The sequence below is a fragment of the Chiloscyllium punctatum genome, chromosome 26 (genome assembly GCF_047496795.1).
Source record: "Chiloscyllium punctatum isolate Juve2018m chromosome 26, sChiPun1.3, whole genome shotgun sequence".
Classification (NCBI taxonomy): Eukaryota; Metazoa; Chordata; class Chondrichthyes; order Orectolobiformes; family Hemiscylliidae; genus Chiloscyllium; species Chiloscyllium punctatum.
Window position 1 is genome coordinate 34,333,498 of NC_092764.1, and position 17,275 is coordinate 34,350,772.

The 17,275-nt window shown below is 37.5% G+C and overlaps 1 protein-coding gene across 5 annotated transcripts in view; it reads right to left on the reverse strand.

Annotated features, from left to right (window-relative positions):
* znf469 (zinc finger protein 469) overlaps positions 1-17,275 on the reverse strand; it is a 345,185-nt gene that overhangs the window by 50,580 nt on the left and 277,330 nt on the right. The window contains exon 1 of one of the 5 annotated variants that reach the window (XM_072596114.1): positions 10,958-11,010. The exons of the other annotated variants lie outside the window; for them this stretch is intronic. The gene's annotated coding sequence lies outside the window, so the exon portion shown is untranslated. Of the gene's footprint in view, positions 1-10,957; positions 11,011-17,275 lie in introns of those variants that run through there. 5 annotated transcript variants of the gene reach the window in all.

A 17,275-nucleotide genomic window follows, 5' to 3' on the forward strand; every position in this document is an offset into this window, starting at 1 on the left:
TCCTACATGAGCAGGAACAGCCTATGTCCTGTCTACTCTTCCATGATTTTGAACACTTCTACCAAATCAGCTGTCAGCCTTCTCTTATCCACTGAAAATTGCTGCAACTTATCCAGCTTCATAACTGAATGAGGAGGAGCCAGTGTTGGACTCAGGTGGACAGAGTTAAAAATCACACAACACTAAGATATAGTCCAACAGGCTTGTTTGGAAGCACTAGCTTTTGGAGTGCTGCTCCTTCATCAGGTAGCTGTGGAGCAGGATCATAAGACATAGAATTTACGGCCAAATATTACAGTGCCATGCAACTGAAATGATATATTGAACAAACCTAGATTGCTGTTAAGTCTTTCATCTTTTAGAATGGGTTGCAGGTTTCAGTTCAGTAAAATGTAAATCCCAGAACTTCTTTTAAGTCACATTTTCGTGATAACTTAAGGTTTTATTAAAAAAAAGTGACATCTCAGCTCAGACAATGCGTTAAAGGTGCCAGTTAGAATCTGTCTGTATCCTAATCTTGAGTCAGACTGGTTCTATTTACAAAATAGGAATTTATAAAGTGTTACATGGATTGACTGCCTGCATTGATTGCCTACAGATTGTGCATTTTTTGTGCAAAATAAAATGTATCTGCAAATATAATTCTGCAAATGCAAGTTCACCCTATAGACTTATATATGTCTGGGTGTGTATGTGCATGTGTGCATGAGAGAGAGTGTGAGTGAATGCACACCAGTGTGTGCATGTATGAGTGCACATGAGAGAGTGTGTGTTTTTGCATATGTGCATGCTTGGTAAAGTGTGTGTGTGTGTGTGAGTGTGATGGAGTATAAATCTGAGAGAGGGTGTGTGCATGGGTGCGAGTGTGGAGGGTGTATGTGTGTGTATAAGAGAGAGCGTGTGTATGAAATAAGGTCTGCGCTAGTGTGTGAGTATGTAAGTGAGTATGTAAGAGTGTGTGTGTGTGTGTGTGTGTCCAAGAGAGAGAGAATTGCACAACAATCACCAGACAGGGTGTTCCCTCCAAGTCAGTGAACTCTTCAGCCGTCAGGGACACTCATCTTTGGATCTTCGGGTGACCATCCTCCTCGGCGGACTTCGGGATACATGACAACGCAAAGTGGCCAAGGAGAGGCTAACAGCCAAGTCCGGTATCCATGAGGATGGCCTCAACCAAGACCTTGGGTTCATGTCACACTACAGGTGACCCCACTACACTATACACTCTCATGCACACATACTCACATGTTCTTACATATTCACACACTCACACAGATCCTCTTTCATGCACATGTTCTCTCTCTCTCTCACACACACACACATACAGGTGCACAAACGCATGCACACACCCTCTCACAGGTTTATACTCGATCCCACTCACACACATACTTAAGCATGCATGCACACATGCAAACACACACTCTCTGATGCATATTCACATTCACACGCGCACACTTACACACTCTCTCATGCATGCACACACACATATAAGTCGATGGGGTGAATTTGCATTTGCCTAATTATATGTACAGATACATTCTATTTTGCTCAAAAAGTGCACAATCTGCAGGCAGTCAATGCAGGCAGTCAATCCATGTAATATTTTATAAATTTCTACTTTGGAAATAGAATCAGTCCAACTCAAGATTGGAATACAGCCAGATTGTAACCTCACATCTTTAATGCGTTGTCACTGAGCTGAGATGTCACATTTTTTAATAAAACCTTAAGATATCTTGAGACTGTCACTTAAAAGAAGTTCTGGGATTTACATATTATTGAACTGAAACCTGCAACCCATTTTAAAAGATGAAAGACTTAACAGCAATCTAGATTTGTTCAATATATCATTTCAGTTGCATGAGTGATCTTTTGCTATAAATTCTGTGTCTTATGATCCTGCTCCACAGCTACCTGATGAAGGAGCAGCAATCTGAAAGCTAGTGCTTCCAAATAAACTGTAGGACTATATTGTGGTGTTGTGTGATTTTTAAGTTCATAACTGAAGTTTATCCCTGAAACCATTCTTATGAATCTTTTCTGCATTCTCTCCAATGCCTTCAAATATTTCCTCATATACAGCAGACAGAATGGGATACAATACACCAGTTGAAGCAGAACAAATGTATTAAACAAGTTTAACAGAACCTTCTGGCTTTGAGCTCTATGCTAATTGCTTTATAATAAATACGGTTGCGTTTATTAGCCACTATCTCAACATTCCGCCAACCTTTGATAAATTTATATACATATACATTTTCATGCCTCACCCAGAAGCAGCACTCTGGAAATCAAATCCCACTACCACACACACACACACACACACACACACACACAGTCACTGCTTAAAACAACTAATGATGGAAACATAAACAGCATTTCTTCAGGTTTACCATGGCTTACTGCACAGAAGAGATAGAGTTCCATGGCTGGTGGAGACCTGATGGCTTGTTTGTATGTTGTTGCCGGCTCAAAGCTATTCAGTTACCTGAGAAACGATTACTTGGTTGTTGGCAGCCTTTGTCATCTTAACTGGTTACTGGTCCACAAACCAATCGGATTCTTTTGCCAACCAAAGCTCCATTGGTACACAATCCCTGGCTCTATTTTGTCTGCAAACACTGCTGCAATCCACAGATATACAGTGTTCACAATGAGCATCAAAGTACTTGCTTTCAAACAATGCAGCAATCCTTGCTTTTAAAATAGTTCTTTTCTCATTTTAGCCGAATCAAAGACCCCTCCCACCCTAGTTATACTCTCCTTTATGTGCTTCCATTGAACAGAAGATATAAAAGTTTGAATATACGTATGAACAGATTCAAGAACAGCTTCTTCCCTGCTGTGGCAGACTTTTGAACAGACTTCTCAAATGTTCATTCTGATCTCTCTCTGCATCTTGTGTGTGGTTGGAAAACTATATTCTGCCTGTTCTGCTACCCTAATGCACATTGTATGGTACAATCTGCCTGTATAGCATATAAAACAACGCTTTTCACTGTATCTCGGTACGTGTGAAAACAATAAACCAAACTCAAACTTAAAACTAAAAGTCACAAATCAAAGAAACATCAGCTTCACCATGTCCAGGTACCTCTGTTTCTGAATTCTTTCCTGAAACTCTTTCTAATTTGTACTTTTTCGTTTATATTCTCTTCACATCATTCTTGCCAAAATAGATCACTTCACACTTCTTTGCATTTAATTTCATTTGTCAATTGTCTACCCATTCCACAAATACGTTTGAACTTATTAAAAAGTTCTACTCTGTCTGACTCATGGTCACAATGCTTTCAAGTTTCATATCATCCACAAGATTTGAAATTGTTCCCTGCACACCAAGGCAAATACTTAAAATATACATCAGGAAGAACGTGAGTTTCAACCCCGATTTCAACTTTCAACCCTATTGAGGGGGAGTCAGATCACCACAGTTGTTTGAAGGATTGGTGGAGTGATGCTCAGTTACAAGGTTAGATTGCAAGACTGAAATTGTTCAGCACAAAGGAGTTGAATGGAGATTTCATGTGCAATATTATGACAGGCTTAAATGAGACAGAATTAGAAAACTCTTCTCAGGTCAAGTGAGAGACCCTGATTTATGATTTTGAGTAAGTGATACAGAAGTATGTGAGGAAGAACCTATTTGAATATAATCCTTCATCTGTATTCATTTGTTTGTACTGAGCAAACCAGCAATTCACGGTTGGTAATGTTTACAGAACAGATAGTTCCAAGAGTTGCTAGGTGGCAACATTCAATTCTGACCACAATGGGGAAGGGCTCAATATAAGGTTTTCAATAAGTCACTCAGGACAATTCAGGGGTCACTGAAGAGAAAGGTTCAAAGGTTACAGGCAGTGAGTGAGAGAGAGAAAAACACAAACAAATAGATAAAGGCTCCCAGATTCTATGTAGGAGACTCAGTGAGGAGTCAAAAGCAGTGAATGGCTCTGTGCTGTTAAAATGCAGGAAGATGTTCTTGGCAGTTATCTGCCCACGAGAAAGAAGGGAGGTCACTGGCTCTGTGCTGGGGGAAGCCATGGGAAGAGGGGGCTTGGAAGAAACCTGTGAACATTTATTACTTTAGCGCAGTTCGGAACGTGGGAATTGAAAAGTTAAACATTCAGCAACTAAGCAGGATTAGCATTGAGGGAAAGCCTAGGTCAAGCTTGGTGAAGCTAGCTGTCACTTAAGAGCTAGAGTTATGCCAAGTTATGCTTGTGACTGATTACTGGAATGCAGTTTCAAAATGCAGGAGAGGAGAGACGCAGGAAGGGAGGGTGAGAGACCAGAAAAGAAACAGCCTTTGAGGCGGTCAATGAAGGAGTGGCTCTTGAGAAGGAGTTTCAAAGCCTGATCAGCTAAAATGAAGAATTATTATCCCTTGTGACATTTAATGTCCAACCAAGTCAATAGCACCTGCAAGGAATTGCTGATAAAAAGTGGGATCAGTCTTGAGTGCATTCACTGTTTGACGTGTGACTGTGTCTGTGTGTGTTTGTGTGTGTCGTGGGGGGGTTGGACCATATTTACCCCATGTTAATTCTAGGTATTAGAAATAAATTGTATATTTATTGCAAATGGTATCAATGCTTGAATGTTGTCTAATAACGTTTATTAAAAGTCAAAAGAATTGCAGAAGCTGTAAATCAGGAACAAAAACAGAGGTTGCTGGAAAAGCGCAGCAGGTCCGGCAGCATCTGTGATAAAAAATCTAAGTTAACATTTTGGGTCTGGTGACCCTTTCTCAGAACTGATGATAGTTAGGAACATGTCAGTTTATATGCAAAAGATAGGGTGGGGGAAGGCGGTAAATGAATAAACGGTAGGTCGGTATAGAGCCCAAAGAGAGAGAAGAAATGTTGAACACACAAAGGAGTTGATAATGATCCCGCTGGGTAATGGCAGTCTATGTGATAATAGTGTTTGGTGTGTGTGGTAGGGGCTAGGACATGTGGGAGTTCAGACCCTAAAACTATTGAATTCGATATTGAGTCCAGAGGGGTGCAAGGTCCCCAAGTGGAAAATGAGGTGTTGTTCTTCCAGCTTGCACTGAGCTTTGCTAGAGCACTGCAGCAAGCCTGAGACAGAAATGGTGGCCAGGGAACAGAGCAGTGTGTTAAAGTGGCAGGCAACTGGAAGCTCAGGATATGTTTTTGCGGGCAGAATATAGATTATGTGCAAAGTAGTCTCCCAGTCTCCCAGTCTACGCTTAGTTTCTTAATGTAGAAGAGACCACATTGTGAGGAGCAAAGGTACTAGACTAGATAGTGAGAAGCGCAAGTAAAGTGCTGCTTCATTTGGAAGATGTGTTTGGACCCTTGGTACTGAGGATGGAAGAGTTAAATGGGCCGGAGTTACACCTTCAGTGGTTGCAGGGCAAGGTGCCATAGGGGTTGTTGGGAGTGAAGGAAGAGTAGACCAGGGGTCCAGGAGGGAATAGTCCCTGCAGAAGTCAGATAAGGGACGGGAGGGAAATGTGTGTCTGGTGGTGGCATTTCGCTGGAGTTAGGGGAAATGGCGGCTGATGATCTTCTGAATGTAGATGCTGGTGGAATGGTAGGTAAGGACAAAAGCAACCCTATTGCTGTTGCAGGAGGGAAGAGCGGGGTTGATGGCAGACATGTGGGAGACAGGTAGGATCCTTTTGAGGGCCCTGTTGATAATAGTGCTGTGGAATCCTCGGTTGAGGAAGAAGGTGGACATTTTTGAGGCTCCCTTCTTGAAGGTGGACTCATTGGAACATATGCAATGGAGATGGAGGAACTGGGAGAATGGAATGGACTCTTTACAGGAATCAGGGTGTGAGGATATACAGTCCAGATAGTAGTGGGAGACAGTGGATTTATATATCCATCTCCATCGCATAAGTTCCAATGAGGCCACTTCGACAATGGAGCCTCCAAAATGTCCACCTTCTCCCTCAACTGAGGATTCCCCAGCACAGTTGTAGACAGGGCCCTCAACTGGGTCCGACCCATCTTCTGCACTCCCCCATGGAAGAGTTAAATGGGCCGGGGTTATACCTTCAGCGGTTGCAGGGCAAGGTGCCATAGGGGTGTTGGGAGTGAAGGAAGAGTGGACCAGGGGTCCAGGAGGGAATGGTCCCTGCAGAAGTCAGATAAGGGACGGGAGGGAAATGTGTGTCTGGTGGTGGCATTTTGCTTGAGTTGGGGGAATTAAATTCCTACCACACACACCAGGCATTGTTATCACATAGTCTGCCATTACACACTATCTATTTTTAGCCACAGTCTCCATTAATAGCTATTTACCCACCCAGTCAGATCATTATCAACTCCTTTGTCTGTCCAGCTGTTCTCTCTCTTTGGTCTCTATCCCCACCTATTGTTTACTCCTTACCCACTTCCCCCACCTTTTCTTCTGCATATAAACTGACATTTTCTGAGCTACCATCAGTTCTGAGAAAGAGTCACTGGACTCAAAACATTAACTTTGATGTTTCTTTACAGATGCTGCCAGATCTGCTGAGGTTTTCCAGCAACTTCTGTTTTTGTTTCCAATAAACGCTATTGTTGTTTGTTCCGATAATAGAACGTTGTGGACTTATCCTCTTAGTAAGTCCCTTGGATCTCATACTACATCTACTTCTGACATTAGTGAGACTGGTCCTTGTTCAGACATACATTTATCAGCCTAGTCCAGAATCATAACAGAGGTAATAATATGGCTCTCAATGCCTTCAAGTGTAGTGAAAGTAGAAATAATCAATGGCTCCAAAAGGATTTTGGATGAACACTTTAAGGAAATAAACTTTTAGGACCACAACAATTGAAGGATAGAATAAAACTAAATGAATTCTCCATAAGGAGTCAGCATGGATACAGAGGACTGAATGATCATCTTCTGTGCTATACGTGATTCCATGAGTCCACTACAAACATTCATCAAGTCCAAAAAACTTCCATTGAATTTGACCTTTTTACTATCATGTAGGAAACTTTAGATCAGCGTTCTTTTAATTCCATGAGCTATAACTTTGCATACAAGTCTATCATGTGGCATTTTTGCAAGTCCATGTACATTATCACTAACATTATCACCATAAGCCCTCTCAGCTGCCTCTTCAAAAATACTTCAGCAAGTAAAATACTTCAGCAAGTCAGCCATTTGTCTTCAATGAATGCAATTCAGAACTGAAACAATATTAGCTCAATTTTTACTACTCACCTGATCAACCATACTATAAAATGTGTGAACTATCTTTGTACACAATAAATTAATGAAATTAATATACTTGCAAAGATTTTAAAAACAGCTAAGCATTTTATGAGCAATACTGTTGCACATCTTCAACAAAGTGGTAAAACATATGAGCAAGAATTTGTCTGTAGCACAATTTTAATGTAATGAAAGAGTTAGAGCAACAAAATGTATTTACATCCAAATTAAAGCTCCAAAGGCATTTACTAAATGCTTGAAGTAACTATGCCATTGCTGGGCTGGTGAAATACCAAGTTGATTTGCCAGCGGATACTTCCGCCAGCCAAACTTTGGCTCGGCTGTGAAAAATAGCACAGTATTGCGAGTGTCATTTCAAAGCCAACTGTTAAAACTTCCGTTAATCATGCTGGCATTCAGTTAACTGTGAAACCATTTAGTGCATGCCACAGCTACCAGTTCTGCTTGATGCGGCAATTAAGGTCAACAAGCAGAAATATGCATCAAGCTGAAGTAAATATAAGGGTTTGCAAAGACTAAAATTATATTAGGAAATCATTCATACAGAACCCAGAACAAAGAAGTTAGTGCAGGCTCACAGATTCACTGCAGAAATAGCACCAAATTCCAACCTGTCAAACCTTCAGCAATTAGAAATATTTAAGTCCTGCAGTGCATTCCTCATTTTTATCTTGGGGTCTAGTGTACTCGGACAAGGTCCATGGGAAATAAAGGTCCAGTGTTAAAAGGAAGGAAAAAATATGAATGATTGTTTATTGATTCATCTGACTGCTGTAAGGTTCCATTCATTCTAGAAATTCCAGTCATCACTTTGCAAAGCAAAATTAATCAGATCTGCTGGTACAGACAATTAGTTTGTTAATTAATTGAGCAGCAAGAGAGTATGTGTGCATTACCTGAAAATGCCAGCATTGTTCAATATTGCTTGCTACCAATCTTCAAGAATCTCAGACATTTTTCCTGGTTTCATCAGCTACTTCTTTAAAGGGCACATTTTTTCCAAATTCTTAAAATGATCACATACATCACCTGAATATATAATCAAACATTTTCTCTCGCAATAGTCTTAAAAATCAAAGATAGAAGTTTCAATTTAAGGCAAAGAAAATTACAGAAAGCTGATTCCAATAATTATGAATGTTGACAAATGTGTTTCTCCTAAACCAAATCTGTTACTATTACTTCTTATGAGAAATACTTCTTATGAGTGATGCCATCTTAAAGTTATTTCTGGATGTGTCTTATCTAGACTAAGCAAGTTAGTATCTCAGGTCAATGACTCATCTGTTGCTCCCTCGCTAGGTGTTGCCAGACTGGCTGAGAATTTCCAGCATTTTCAGTTTTTGTTTCAGATTTCTGACATTTGTGGTCTTTTTTTTAAAATCTGAATTAATTGACGTAAACTACATGAAGCAATTTTTCAAAAGTAACAATGTTTTTCAAGTTGCTTGTGAGTATTTTTATATAATTTATTTGTTTCCTTGATTGTACAAAAAGTATTATTTAGATTTGTCTGTGCATCTCATAAAACACAAATGAGCACTAATAATGCCAGTCGATTACAATCCAGATGATTTTTTAACAACAAGCACAAGGGCACTGATATCTTAACAATGTGGTTAAACTGTGCATATGATGATGTGCAGAAAAGTCTTACTGAAGTTCAAAAGTGAGCTAAATGTTAAAGGTTTAATCGAAGGCTGACAGGACAGTTCTAAGTCCTCTTCAGAGCCATTAAAATGTGATTTAAAGTTGCTTATCAAATTCTCAACTTTCCTTGTAGCAGTTGCAATTATGCTGTGGCCTGATTGGTATGCTTGGACAGCTACCTGATGAAGGAGCAGCGCTCTGAAAGCTAGTGCTTCCTATAACCTGACGTTGTGTGATTTTTAACTTTGTCCACCCCAGCCCAACACCGGCTCTTCCACATGATTTAATCCACGCGGTTAAATTCAATTTAAATGACTAAGTTAAAAGCTCACAATAAGACAAAACATGTAGTATTTTTGTCTTATCTCTACCTAAGATCTCTGAAATGTTGCCAGTACCTCAAATTTCAAATTGCGATTACATCTCTCAAGGTTGATTTTGTGGCAAATCGGAGAGTAATAATTGCTTTACAAAGTTAAATTGGCTTAGGATTTTAAAACTTTGCTTCCTTTCTCTGATGCCATTGAAAGAGCCCCACTAAAACTTGTTTTCTTAAGAACAGTTTTCTTTCAATTGGCATTTTCATAACTTGGAGTTCATTCATTGCTATTTTTGTAGCTGGTATTTAAAGAAATATTAAAACTGCTATCATGGATTCTTGTATTCCCTAGGAGGCACTCAGTATAGCACTAAGGTCTGGTTGAACATTGTGTGTAAATACTGAATACTGTATATAAAGAAATCTTTGATGAATGACATTAATTTTGTGTGTGCTTCTTTCACAGTAGGTAGCCCACACACCCATTTACTGTTCACTCAACAGTAATGAAATGCAAATAGAATAGAGCTTTATATTATCGGGTAGCAGTTTTATTTTCATAAAGCTAATATCAATGTTGGCAGAGCAAATACTCCAGATGAAAGCTGTTTTTTAAACCATCAAAAACAGACAACACACTTCTGAACCCATTACGGCTATGCCTGCATTTCAGAGAAAGACTCCTAAGTGAAGACTATGAAATATCACACTTTAACATGCAATTCATCCATAGAAATTCCTTTACAGCATAGAACAAACCCTGCAGTTAAGAATACAGACGTTTTCCAACTGTAGAAACAGATTTACACAGAAGTACAAGTATATAACAAACATTTAAAATAAACTTGTGTTAGATTATTGACTGTACTCTTTTTGGTTCTACCTCAGAAGATTTGGTGTCTCTGCTTAGAAACAAACTAATACTAATGTCTGAAACGCAATTACGAAATGCATGTTTTTCAGATAGTCATGCAGTTGGTCGTTAGTAGTGTCATAAATCTAATTCTAAAAACCATGGGAATGATTGATATATCGCTTTTTTCCATTGTTAGCTTGTACTTTACAATGAGATAGTTAGAATGATAGACCACAGCATTGAATAACAAATGGCTGTGGTCACAACATCATTTCTCTTCTCCACAATTATTGAGTTGGACTGGACTGGACTGTATTTACAATAGTAATAATATAAACTTAATTTATGAATTTTCAATGTCATAATTTTCCTAATTTTAACTATAAATGACAGTGGAATTCTATTCCAGTTATGCTTATTAGTAATGAAAAATATTTCATGTGTACATTTTGATAAACAGCTGAGAGATGGCAATGTGCTACAAGCTTTTATTTATTTTCAGTTTGTATTTCCATATATCCAATTTTGTTTCTTTTAGTCATCTCTTTAGAAGTTTCAGTACTTAAACATTTTTGGATTTGGATTTTCTAAGTATGTTGAGATTTACTGCATATTATTAAACAGATCACAAAATTATTCATAAAAATATTGGCATGATATGAACAAACAAAATGCAAGAACTGAACAACATATTTATTAGATAAATTCTTTTCACTTCACTCGTATTTTGTTTGCATCATATTAGAAGTGATTTAAAATCAACATTAAATATCTATTGACATAAACATGTGGATGTCAAATAATCAGTGCAAAAATAATAAATAATAAACGTTTTTGTTGTAAGACAAAACCACAATATTACAGATTACAACTACTATACATTCCTACACATTATTCAAAACCACTACCACGGAAATTTCCCTTACCTGTAATCACTGTAGACTGAAGGCTAACAAAACTGCAGTGAGCTTCGGTACTCACATTTGACTACCTCTGGCAATCTGCACCCAGAGGTCGCAAGTCAGAATGCTCCATGTCCACATGCTTATTCAACATATACAATTCTTGATTCATAAATTTCTCAAGTCTGTCAGGACTGTTTGCATCTCTAATAGCTCAGTTTTGAAGATTGTTATATTAACACCAGAGTCTAAGTAATAAATATCCAAATTTTTCTTTCGCTTTGCTTCATAAATTCTGTTAATTCTCATTGATAATCCTCCCTAAAATTACTTCATGTTGTTCAAAAGGTATTTCAGTTATCAATGATGTGACTTTTTTAAAATGGCTGATATTTGGTCAAAATTGTTCTCATACTTCCCAGACAAATTCTCATATCTTCTGGTATCATTTTTTAAAATTCATTCACAGGATAAGAGAGTCACTGGCTCGGCAGCAATTATTGCCCATCCCTAATTGCCCAGATGGCAGTTAAGAGTAAACCACATTGCTGTGGGTCTGGAGTCACATGTAAGGCAGACCAGGTAAAGGACATTAGTGAACCAGATGAGTTTTTCCAACAATTGACAATGAATTCTTTGTCATCATCTTAATTCCAGATATTTATTGAATTTAAATTCCATCACTGCCTTGGCAGGATTTGAACCTGGGTCCCAAGAACGTTACCTGAGTCTCTAGATTAAGAGTCCAGTAATAATGCCACTAGGCCATTGCCTCCACAAAATAAGGCATAAAATTACACAAATGGAAAGAATTTTGGCCAAAAGAGGCTATGTACTTGTAAACTATTATTCCAAAATCATAAGAAAATACAGAATTGAGCAAGTTAGTGACTTAAGTAATTGACTTCAAAGCTAAATCTCCAATATTATAAAAGTGATCCTTTTCCAACTAAAAGATGTCAAGGGACAGTTATTTTATACCATGTGCTTCATTTCCCTCTATACTACATTCCAGCTATTACTGATGCTAACATTTCACGTGTAAACTGTTCAATTAATGATTCACTATTCATTAATTATCTATTCAGTAATTCACTATTAAAAAAAAACACTTCAATAAAAATTAAATGGCATGTTGAATGTAAATTTTAGTACATTTCTTTCAATTCTTAAAAGAGGAGGATATCGAACAAATTCTAAATAGATTTTTTTTTAAAAGACTTTATTCATAAAGTTTATAAAAGTACATACAAATCAAAACTTGATATTATATGAAGGTGCAAACCAAATCAGTTTCTTCGAATGCTGTATATTACTCAACTATGTTCACAGTTGCAATTAATATCTGTAAGATGCACTAAACATCATGCATAATACAGTGGGTTTTTACTCACTTGCCAGTCCATTTCTCTCTTTTCTAGTTTGGTGATGGTGATGATGCCTTTCCAAATAGATTCTGACATGTTGCTGGCAAAATGCATGCTCCCATCCACTTCCAGCAGTTTTGGGCCAATCTAGTCCCAAAGAATTAATTATAACTTAATCAGTTAACCACCAGCTTCTGGGTACTTTACTCATTTTGAGGAAAATGACAGCTCTTCCAGAGTTAGAGATTTGTTTAGCCTTTTTGTCTTACTGTTAGCTAAGGTAGAGGATAGGTAATATTGGGAGGCTATTCTATCTGTGGGTTTCATGTAATAAAATCCAGCATGAAAAGCTTTGTTGATTCTCAATATGCCAGACTGTGACAATGTTACCCAACCATTTTCTTCTTTCAGGCTGTTGATCAAAGAGGTCATATTGTGTTCTTGTAGGAAACTTCACATTTCCTAATTTCCTTCACATCTTGCTCCATGGAGCGAACAGTAGATTGGAAGATGATTTTAGAGGCATTAGCTTTCTGGATACCTTTGAGGATGAAGAACCTCTTGATGCTGACCTTGATTGCTTCCCACCAGTGCAATGTGGACTTAAGTAAGGGTTTCATAGTTATAAAACTGTGATTCATTTTGAACTTTTTTTGTTTTCTGTGTCAACAGTTTCACATTCCGATTCTATGCTCCTCCTCTGGTTTTCCAAGAAGTGACAGGCCAACAGTAAGAGATAATGATCAGAAAAAAACACCAGTTTCATATCAATGGATCTGATTGTGAATGCTTGGGACACAAACAGAAAATCTATCTTGAAATATATGGACCCATCTGGCCTCAACCAGGTGGAGCTAGATCTGCAGTATTGTTGAAGACAGCACACTGCTTGATGTCTTTTAACTTTTCCAACAGGAATGTAAACAAGGTGTGTGCTTTGAACCCTGCTGGATTGACCAGTTGCATGTATGAAGCAGTTAAAGTTTCCACCTGAAGTGACTGACCTAAACATCACCTTCCACAGTGGGAGCTGCTGAAGGATGATGGCTGCAGAGTAATGAGTTGGGGACTGGTTGAAAGTTCAAGTTCCACACCAAGATTTAATTCATAATCCAGGTGGATGCATGAATCCAGTACATGATATATGCTACTTGCCAGATGTCCCATTCTGTAGATGAGATGTCTGCCAATTGCCTTTGCCATTATTTAAAGAAAAGCAGATGCAGAAGCCTAGTCAATGAGCCTTCAATCAAAAACAGAGCAGTTGGGAAGTCATTTCATTTACTGTAGAAATTTATTCTGTGAAAATGTATGCCAAATTTGCCTATACAAGAAACAGGACTACTATCTTGAACGGACTCATTATACATGAAGACATACTGAGGTGCTTTGTCAATGGCTTCTGTACCATCTTCTATTCAGGATCTCTCACTATACTATTAATTCTTCAACCAGTAAAGCAAATAAATGAATTTGGGCATCTTGTTTACGTTTCTGCTTTAATGTCTCTACTTATTTTTTATTGTGCGATCTCAGGGCACATATGGGTAAAACAAAAACAATTTTGAAGTCATCTAAAGTTTGTGCACATCTAACTAATTAAGAAAACTCAGCTTAGCAAGCAAACCTACATCCAAAACCTCAACCTGAGCTACAAATCTTCTCAAAACTCATTAAGAAAACTTTAGCTGTAGAGATTTCAGATATAAGATGTGTAATGGCTTTGATTGCAAATTGAATGTATATTTTGATGAAAGTTTCAATATGATACTAGTCTTTGAACACCCAGCACTACTTTAACTATAATAACGCTTACTAGCTTACATCTTCTTTCTTTGCACTTACCAAAATCTTATGACAATGCAGCAGCTACCACAAGCTGTATAACGCAACATGTTTAGTCTGTTTTTGGTGAACGTTTAACCAGGGAGAAAAACTCAGTTCTCTAAAATACAGGTAAGTAGCAGTCTACTCAATATTCTATAAGGTATACATTCATAACAAAATAAAATAAATCTCCTCTCCTACTGAGTAAAATTAATATGCATTTCAAAGATTATCTTGAACATAGCTATACTTCAGTCCTTCACTTGCAAAGTAGGACTTGATCATCTGGAATCACTTTCTTCTACAAAACTGGGAGAACTATTGAAATTTTAACTTGCATGTCTGATAGTACTTTTATACTGGTGAGTACATGAATACTCTTATCAAAAACACAGCAGGTGTAATGTGTGAACAACAGTCACGTTCTGGACTTGTAATATTTGAATTATGAATAGTGAAACTTATACTCAACAAGTAAGCTTTCTTCTGCTTGGAATAATGAAAATGCTTTCAAATAATCTCCTATTATTTGAAGATCAAGAATATATTAACAGCCAAGCAATTAATAATATTATTGCATAGTTTTAAAAAATGCTACATTTACTATGATGTAGTATTAGTAAAGAAAATATTCTCTGAAGGGGGCGTCACTTACTTGCAGTTTGTACGTTGCTGAAATTCTAACAATTAACAGAAAACAATTAAACTACCATACAAAGCATATAAACAACTGAAGGTAAGAAGGATCACTTTGAAACTGCTCTTTATTTTTCTGCAGAGCTTTAATATCTGTATGGTAACTTTAGACATTACACTGAAAGAGGATTCAGTGGGATTAAATCTAATGAGATGTGAAAATATTTGTAAGTAGTTCTGTATACCTTACAGAATATTGAGTAGACTGCTGCTTACCTGTATTTTGGAGAACTGAGTTTTTCTCCCTAGTTAAGCATTCACCAAAAACAGACTAAACATGTTGCGTATACAGCTTGTGGTAGCTGCTGCATTGTCTTAAGATTTTGGTAAGTGCAAAGAAAGGAGATGCAAGCTAGTAAGTGTTATTATAGTTAAAGTAGTGCTGGGTGTGCAAAGACTAATATCATATTGAAACTTTCATCAAAATATATTTTCAATTTGCAATCAAAGCCACTATTCATCTTATATCTGAAATCTCTACAGCTAAAGTTTTCTTAATTAGTTAGATGTGCATATACAAGTCAAAAGTGCACTTATTGCAATTCATTGTGCACTTATCAGACTATGACACAAGAAACAGACTTGAAAAAAGGGACATAAATTTATATTGTATGGGAAGAAGGTACAGAATAGTTGGATCATTATTTGTATGGAGATGCAGCAAGAACAGTGGAGAAAAAAACACTTCCTGTAATTATATAGATGCAAACAGTGGCTCACTCGCTATTCTGTAGAATATACATTAATAATTAACTAACATTGTCTAAGTTTAATGCTGAGATAGAGCATATCAAAATCATCCTGTATAATATGGATAGTCTGATCAAATCATCTCTTGCCGCATCTTGCAAAAATTCATGGAAGAGCCCATGTCCACCACTTTTGGCATTGAGCGATATCCGGTCTGCCTCAAGATATTTCGAAGGGAAAGGTGTTGTATAAACCTGAACAATAAGTGAACAAGTCTCACTCAGCTACTATGCAGCAAATGCACAAGTTATTATCTCTGAAAACAGGAGGTTGCTGTCAAGCCAAAAAGACATTTTGTCCACTACACAAATGAATAATGTGATGTATGAGTTTCAGTGCCAGTATGATACCAAGTATGTTGACCATATGTCCGAACAACTGGTAGACCATTTCAATCAATACATCCTTTTGACCATTTGCAGTGAAGAGATGGTGTGTCCAATCCTTAGAAATTAAGTCTCCCATGAGATATGATTCCACTTTTTGATATAATTTATTAAATAATCCATACTGTGCGAGTTACAATGGAAACCAAATTAAGATCATCAATTGGACTCAATGTGTGATACACTCGTATGAGCTAGAAGCTGCATACCCTATTGCACAGGATCCTGCATTTTGTAGACAAAAGGAATTAGTACATAAATTGCACCTTCTTCATGGGAAAAAAAAAGTCGTGGAGACTGTCAATCTCTGCTGCATTCCCATAGCAATACCCTTACCAATCAGAATGTATTCGCCTAGTCTGACAATCAAGTTTATCATTTAACTAGTCTTGCAGCATCTCCATGTAAATGATGACTCTACCGATGAGCACACACATCTTATCTTATTTAAATTGGTGTTCCGCTTTTCAAATCAGTTTCTTGCATTATCATCCTGATGAAGACAAGAGGCAAACTTTAATTTCTTGTCTCTTTTGTCTGTGAGAATTCTTAATGTCTTTCCCTGATTGGATAACTTGATGACATCATTGCAGTTTGACTCTGTGAATCCCTAATCAACTGAACTTCGAGTGTGTTAATGATTCACGTGAGACAGAATGTTAGATTGCTCAGTGAGGCTCTCTCCAAAGTCAGCAGTGACACCCTTTGCTTCATTGCTGATTGCAGTTTTGCCCCAAGTCCCAAAGTCATGGTAGAGAACATCAACATGTACATGGAAGCAAATTGTTTCCTGTGAGATTGATGTGGAAACCTGTGATGACACATTTTTTTTGAAATTCACGAGTTTGCATATGGTGCTCAGCTGTCCTTGATCTTCTGTGCTGGATATACAAAGCTTCTACTTTACCCTCTGACTTCATTTACATATTTCCACTTATGAATTTCCTACATTATGGCATTTTCTGGAAGTATAGATTGCTGTAGGGATCAATGAAATTATTTCTAAAGTTTTATTGATGATTTGTTTGGCATTTTGTCCAATCTCCTCACATATATTTTCTATAGTCATCATAATACTATATTTTCTATAGTCATCAGTTTTATGACATCAGAAAGTATTAAAATGAAAAATAATGACATTTTGCTCTGATTCTTATCATTCCAAATATGCCTCTTAGTGGTTTTGATTTTGTGGTATATGCTAATGAGATTTGCAAACTCAAGGCACACTAGAAATCACGCAGCACTATTCCTGGGGTTTTCACAAATGTGAAAATATTTTGTCAAGCTATCCAAAGTTGCAATTCACCTCATTG